The sequence below is a fragment of the Amblyomma mixtum genome, chromosome 5 (genome assembly GCF_055824585.1).
Source record: "Amblyomma mixtum isolate Tamu chromosome 5, ASM5582458v1, whole genome shotgun sequence".
NCBI classification, from domain to species: Eukaryota; Metazoa; Arthropoda; class Arachnida; order Ixodida; family Ixodidae; genus Amblyomma; species Amblyomma mixtum.
The window spans coordinates 192,344,555-192,352,324 of NC_143016.1; the positions used below are offsets into that span (position 1 = coordinate 192,344,555).

At 49.9% G+C, this 7,770-nt stretch overlaps 1 long non-coding RNA gene across 1 annotated transcript; it reads left to right on the plus strand.

Moving 5' to 3' along the window:
* The first annotated feature begins 735 nt into the window (after positions 1 to 735).
* On the plus strand, positions 736 to 5,640 carry LOC149345281 (uncharacterized). The gene is made up of 3 exons (XR_016283268.1): positions 736 to 1,138; positions 4,331 to 4,495; positions 4,870 to 5,640. It is a non-coding gene; the product is annotated as an uncharacterized LOC149345281 (long non-coding RNA).
* The last annotated feature ends 2,130 nt before the right edge of the window (positions 5,641 to 7,770 follow it).

Genomic DNA, 7,770 nt, shown 5'->3' on the forward strand with positions numbered 1-7,770 from the left:
ATGGAGGCATGGAGTTCTTTCCTTCCTCCATGCTTGGAGGCAATCTTTCTTGAGTCACGCCGCAGCTTGCTACTTAGTGTCGCTCCGCACGGTGGCGATGCGGGATAGTTTGCCAAAGTGGTTTTAACCGTTTAAAGCAGAAAAAAATGGAAGCTTCAAGTGCTTAGTTTTACATGAAAGTATTAGATTCAATTTGTTTTTTGGTTCTTTGATGATTTGTTTATTTTTACGTTTAGAAATTTAGTACTTCATTTGGCGTTGCAGAGGCTAGCGATAGCTACGCGCGCGAAGCGGATGCTGCGCACGTTGTAGTACGTTTCGCTGCGCACTTTTTTTCCGCGCTGGCTGGCACGCCGCTGCAGTTTGCATTTTCCCCTTTTTCTGCGGTATCGTTTACTACCAGTGTTGCACTGAGATGTGAGCCTGGTTTTCCGCAAAAGTAAGTAACCTTCCATTTCTCTTCTGTGGTGAAAGCGTCGGCTTTGCCGGCTAAGCCACTAACGCGCCTGATTTAACCTTTGGTTTACGAAACACAAAAACAGTATCAGCCAGTGTTTTACATACCAAAGTGCAGCGTTGAATATATTAAAACAGGGCATTTGCATGTATTTGAGCTTTTGTTAAGTGGATACAGCTAGGCTGCTCTCGCATGCGAGTTGCTTTTTTACCAAGGCGATGACAAGGTGAACGTGACAAAGCTTCAAACCAACCAGCTTTGTTTAAGCGTACGTTGGTAAGGCGCGAATTTTTTCCTACACGGTTTTATTCTTGCCAAGGACTCTCATCTGGCCACCTGTGTGCTCCAATTCTCCTCGCTGTGATTGCCGTCAGTGAAACTCGCGTTAAAAAGGCGTTGGTTACCTTAACTGCGTCAAGCTTTTATTTCATTGCGATTGAGAGCCCCGGCACAAAGGTAGTTTACTCAGTGGTGCTGCTCTGTATGTGTGCAGGCTGTTTGACAGTGCAGTGAAGTACTACGGCTCTTTGCAGGCATGGCAGCTTTTATTTTTTGGAAAACCATTGCACCGTGCACAGCTGGCGTTGTCCCTACTTCACTGTGTACATTTCGTTTTGGGTACAGGCTGTTCAACAGTGGTTTTCAGGGGACCTCCTTGCCTGCTCAACTTCTCAAGTTTTGGTAAGCACACTTTGCAGCTGACACCCTTTCTTTCACTTCATGATTTCTTGTATAGGTCTAGGCTCTTTGCTAATGTTCATTCCACAAGCCCCATTATTTGTTTGTCCTTTAGAACTCCAACTGTTGGCCGGAGGAGCAAGGACCTGGTCTAGTTTCACGCAAATTAATAGCAGCACCCCAACAAACACAAAACCTCCTCAGAAACTCCAAAAAAGGATGGAATGTCCCAGTCCCAGTACAACGTTTATCAAACGTTTCCAGACCATAGAGGCACGACATAGAAACACAAGCAAAAAGGCAGTGCTCCCACTAAAGGTCTAGAAACGTTTTTTCTGGAGTGTTAAGCAGCAACAAAAGCGAGTTAATGCATTTTCATCCCAGAAATGTAACTGGGCATAACGTTTTGGGACCAATGATTTTCAACAAGAAATAAAAATCGACTGCTCGCGCTCTCTTTTCTCTCTCCTTCGCGCCACAAGCTGCGGGGAGAGAAGGTTTTGCTCTTGCACTCGACGTTTTGAGAGATGAAACGGCAGTTTCATTAGAACAGCCGAAGGAAGCGGTTAACCCCGCATCTCTGCGTTTCTCGCACGTGGGCCGTCGGCTCCGTGCTGCAGGCAGGCGGCGGCGGTCTGCATTTTCATCGCGCCGCCGGCAGCGGCGGTCAACATCTTTCCCGTCTTCTAGCGTTTTCCCAGCTTGCGCCCAACTTCAAAATTGTGTGGTGGTCCCTCCAGGCGTCTCCGACTATCGGCACTCCTCGCTGCGCCGCTGTCTAGCAGAAGTGCGGTAATGGCCTCCCGTCGCTCGCCCGGCTTCCTCGCTGGACGGACGCCATTTTGCGCACGCTTATTCGCGCTGCCCCAGACGTTCGAGCACAAGCCCCAGCGCGCGGCAGTTCTTGCTCTCGTGACTGCGCCAACTGGGCTGTCGTGGACTTCGTAGCTACGGATTCACGGAAGTTTTCCCGCGCACCTCGGCGTGCCCACACCATTCCTTTTGGAACTGATGCCGCGGCTGCGCATCACAAGTCCTTTGCGCAGCTCCACGGCCCTACTGATGCCGCTGTTCGAGGCGGCGGCCTTCGTGGCAGCGGAGTTCGTGGTAATAGGTGACTCCTCGCACGCACCCTGCATTCCTCAGCGCCTCCGACGACTGCAGCACGTTGGTGATGGCAGCGTGGCCGTCTACTACGGTCTGAGGCGGGAAGGACCTTCCGAGACCCACCACTCTCTTTCTGCGAGTGTCCATGGATTAACCTGCTCTACCAACTTCGGCACCGCGCAGCCATCCTGCCGCAGCGGTATAGTTTGTGCAGTGTTCGCGTGGTTATATTGACTCTCTCCCACTGGATTAATCGTGCCTTGATCTCGACTCCCACGCTGGACTGTGCCGCATGCGCGGTCTGCCGCACCATGGATGCAGCGCGCCACCGCACGTACCTGAGCACGTTCACCTTCCCGCCTGGCTCCAAGCAGTCTTATCCCCACACTTAGTCACAAGAAAATAAAACTCCCAGGATCGTTACGAGGGTGTAACGCGTAGTTTGAGCGCTCGCTGTGCTGTGAGAAGGCGCAGGACAGAAGCCTGCGTTTAATTTATGGTTTCAGCTGTTGCAGCCTTGTATTTCATCCCTGGGTTTCCGTAGGCAACGTCGTCAAGGTATGTTGGTTTATTTTAATTATTTATTTAATTTATTTATTTAAGCATACTGCAGGCCCTTTTCGGATTTTTTTTTTATTTTCGCCTAGTAGAACTAATATTTTTTTTCTGTTTTGATAACACGTCGCTGAAGCTTGCTCCGAGTCTCTAAGCGTGAGGGGGGTTTCAACTTGAAGAAAATCCGTGACCTGAAACTGCGTGTCTGCAGCGTACGCCCGTCTCGTCTTTTCTTTTGTCACCGAAGTTGCTCTTTACATACGTTTGCTTTTGCATGTGCATATCTGCTTTTGAAGCCCTTAGAATGCTCGTTTAAGGTGCATCAACTTTCAGCCTATTCTGTTTTACTTGCTTCATATTGCTGATTTCTCAGGGCTGGAGAAAAAAGTGGCCATCATATGCATGGCGCCGTAGTGTTATGTACACTGTGTATTAAATGGTGCATACGTTTGCGTTTGCTGTTTGTATTCATTCAGATGTGCGCCGTTGAACGTAAGTTTTTCGGCACGGACTTTCAATTCGGTCTGTATTGTTTTTCTTTGACTGAAACATGAATGCATTTTGATTGTGGTGGTGTATGGTGCGGTCGCCGGCATGGACGACAGGATGCAATTCGTGCTAAGAGCACACCTAGTAAACTGAAATTACTTTTGTATGGCGCTGCTATTTGCCCTTATATGAGCCAAATCGGGTGACTTTTTGAGTTCATATTTCCTTTGTGTGCAAAATGCTAGGACGTTTCACGTAAACGGATAAGTGCAGAACGGCCGAGCCAGCACGCATTCAGACGAGTGGAAAGGTGGATTACACCACCTGTAACGTAAGTATGCACCTGAAATTTGGCACATATGTGCGCTTGGATGCCTGCAGGCTGCACGAAAAATGAGGAATAATTTTATTGAACCAGAGCCGAGAAATCGAGCATTAACCTTTTGGGGCTTTTCATGGGACGCACAACTTTTTGGACATTGCTAGTTGTGGGGACGTTTTTTAGATGTGTTCGGGAAAAATGAGCACCTCCTGGGGAGATTCCAAATGTCCCGATGGGTCATTTTTGGGAGATTTTGAGGAGGTTTTGTGTTTGTTGGGACCTTGTACTTGGTTGTTCAGACGACTTGGCCTGGAGATTGTTTCAGTTCTGAGGTGGGAACCTGGACTAATGCTTCTTGTGCAGTGGTGTAAGTAATCTCTTGCCCACTGTTTGAGCTTCATCGTACAGATTGGTTTGGTTTATGGGGTTTAACGTCTCAAAGCGACTAAGGCTATGAGAGACGCCGTAGTGGAGGGCTCCGGAAATTTCGACCACCTGGGGTTCTTTAACGTGCACTGACATCGCACAGTACACGGGCCTCTAGAATTTCTCCTCCAAAGAAATTCAGCCGCCGCGGCCGGGATCGAACCCGCGTCTTTCGGGTCAGCAGCCGAGCACCATAACCTCTGAGCCACCGCGGCGTACAGATTAGAAAGGGCTTCTTTGGCAATGCAGTGTTAGGAACCTTATACACATGCACTTTTACTTGTCTTATCTTTCAGATGTGCCCTGTGTGGCTGTCAAGTTAAGGTCCAAGATTTAACACATCTCTGGTGTATACTGAAGTGATGCAGGCATTACCAGGACAGCAGCATCTCTGCTATGTTTTCATGCGATGGTGCAAGATGTCAAACATCAACCACTTTTGATTCAGCCACATCTTGCAGGTAAGAGAAAGCCTGTTTGCAAGATGCAGCTTAGGAGGTTCTATGAGTACAGTGTGCATCACAGTAAGGCAGTGCACTTGCTATTGACTGCTTGGCTTTCAGTGTCCATGCACGCTGTTTGAATTTTGCTTCTGTTAAAGGCCTCCACAGTGATTGACTTCTTGAGTTTATGGTGAGCCGTAGCACTCTGCTGAAATGCCGCTTGCAATGACATCATATGCATATATGTTTTTGGTTAGCTTATTTTATTGCCTGTGCTGTCACTCCTTGCCATTTCCTGGTCTTACTTGCTTCCGACTCCTCATTGGCCATTCTACATGCACCTGACTGACTGTGCTTTTGGTTACTCTAATATTAATTTTTCACTTCTGCAGGCTGCTGAACAGAGCTGGATTTGACTTCCCCTTGTTACCGTCTAGTTGGTATCCTCCTTGCAAGAAAAGCGATGTTTGGAACACCCAGCGAGCTCTTCATTGCCGTCCACATCACAGCAACTTGATCGTCAACGCATCCGTTGTGAACAAGGCCTGGGGCCAAATGAATTTTTGATTTAACAATTGGTTGCTGCTCGACACTTTCCCGCCATCCAAGTGCTTACCATTGTAATGTCAGCCAAACCAGTGAAGCTACCTCCTCCATGGCTTCTAACATTAATTTCCTGGTCCCTTTCTTTTATTGTGTGGTTGTATGCACTGGATTAAATAAAGAGTAACGCAGTGACTGAAAAGTGTGCTAGCACATGCATTTATGGCTCATTACTACAGCCATACATCCCTTGTAATGTGGGCTTATTGTCCGGGTCATTGCAAATCAGCTTTGAGTTCATTTTTGAGTGTATACCAGAAAAATGAACTGTAACATTTTTAAAGATTTAGAGGGTTTAAAGGCAGCACTAAAAATCAGTCTTGAAATGCGTAAGATATTACAGGCACCCATTTCGGAAAAAAAAAGGAACGTCTAAAAAAATTCTAGAAAAGTTCTACCTCAGAAGTTTTCTAGCCGTATACAAGCGTAGCGTTAGCAGAGCTAATAGAGGGCTAGTAAACGTCTAAGTCTAAAACACTGCTTAGATGAAACTTCTTCTAGATGTCAAGCTTTTTTTTCCGAGACTTTTTTTAGACGTCTATTAGCGCTTTTTGTGTTTCGTGGGCTCGCTTCGCAGAAGGGCCTCCCAGGCTTCTCTACTCTTAATATTGTCCTCAGCACCCGGGGATCCAGGGAATTGCCAAATTATATGATCGAGGGTCCCCCTCGCTCCGCAGGTCTTACATTTCTCACCTTTTTATCATCTAACGTGGTTTGAAATAACCAGACAGGGTTAACGAAATTTCCGGCCTGTAATCGTCGCCAGGCGATGGCCTCTGTATTGGTTAAGTTTGGATCTGGTGGTGGCATTAGACGCCTGCCTAACCTGTAGTGCACGGCGATTTCCGCGTACGTTTGCAAACGTTCGTCCATCCCCCGGGGGTTGGGTGGTTCTACAGTTACCCGGAAGTAGAGATCTCGGGCTAACATGTGAGCCGCCTCGTTACCGGGGACGGATGTGTGTGCTGGGACCCAAATTAAGGTGATCTTGCGATCAATTTTGGCTGCGGACAGAATTCGAGCCGTTTCTGGCGAGACCCTGCTCTTTCCGATGTTGCAGATTGCTGTTTTGCTGTCACTAAGAATCAAACTAGCCTTGGTTCCGGCGCAAGCAAGCGCTATTGCGACCTCCTCGGCCGTATCTATGTTTCTACTCCTAATGGAGGCGGCGGCGACTGGTGCACCTCGGCCGTCGACTACTGAGGCGACCGCCGCCCCCGACCTGCCACTCGCTGCGTCCACGTAGGCAACCTCATTTGCCCTGAAATTCCCGGCCCTTTTAACCAGCGCCTCCGTCCTCTTCTCCCGTCTTTTCCTGTGATGTTCTGGGTGCATGTTGCGGGGGAGGGGGGGGGGAACGATGATATTCTCGCGACATTGTGGCGGTAGGGCGACCTTGTCGCATATGCCCCTATCTACTTTTCGGCCGACCCACTCTAAGATGGTCCGGCCCGTATTCGTTGTACTCAGTCTTTCGAGCTGGGCGATTCGCACCGCCTCGGCGAGTTCAATCCAAGTATTATGCACCCCCATTTCCAACAGGCGGTCTGTAGAGGTGGAGATAGGTACGCCCAGCGCCCTCTTGACGCAACGCCGAATAATTGCGTCGATCTTCTCTTTCTCGTTTGCCCTAATATCTTCGGTTTGGGATGCACGCACCGTGATCCGCTAATGCCGAGCCGGCGCTTCGGCAACCGGAGAACACCGCGCGTTATCGCGTGGTCGCCGCCACGGAGGAAAAAGGCAGGGGGAGGGCAGGGGTGAGGGGGACACACGCAGTGGCAAAGGGTGCCGACTATGCGTTCCGGCTTGGGCGTACGGGAGACGGCGCCAGAAGCGCGCGCAGCTAGAGCAGCGCGCTGCCTCGGCTGTGGAGCTGGTTACGAGGGACAACGGCGACGACGCGAAACGCAGGAACGGGCGCCAAAGAGCTGAGCTCTAAAACGATGGCACATGCCGCCAGTTGCGATACAGAACCCGATCGTCGTCCTCATCACATTTTGCTGATCCAGTGGGGGCAGCAGCAACAAGTCCCGAGACCGTTCAAGCTCCTTCCCGCCACTACCCTGCGGGGACAGCAGCGGGAGAAGCAGAAGCTCGAGCCTGGGAAGAAGCTCGAGTCGTTCGAATAAAAAGGTGAGCTGGCCGGTCACGGCCTTCCCCCAACATTATGCTGCCAGAGAGAAAGAACTAAAAGCGCAGCTACAGGCGCGAGAAAAAGAAAACGCGGAACTGAGGAACGAGACAGCTGAGATAAAGCGTCTCATTAAAGGAAATCAAGGTCAAGGTAACACTACCTCTACACGTCCTCTCGTGCGCGCGTGTATAACTCCTGCGCGATGCGTGTCCCCACACGTTGGCAACAACAACGCGATGGAGGTCGACACACGCACCACTACAAAATACCCGGCCTCCACTAAGGAAGTCGAGGACACAAAACGCATGGCAGCGACATCAGTAGATGGCGCCCCGCAGACGTCGCGCGCGTCAAGCTCTAGACGACTGACGGGAAGTCAGACGAGCAGTGCCCGACTGCGCCCCCCCTCCCCCCCCCCCTCGGTACAGCAGAAGAACTGCGCACACATATTAATTCCACATCAGGTTGCATGGACTCTGTCCAGCGAATTCGCATCATTCCAGCTCCTGGTCACCGCCTGGATACTGCAGTTAGCAAACGACCTGGAGGGCCA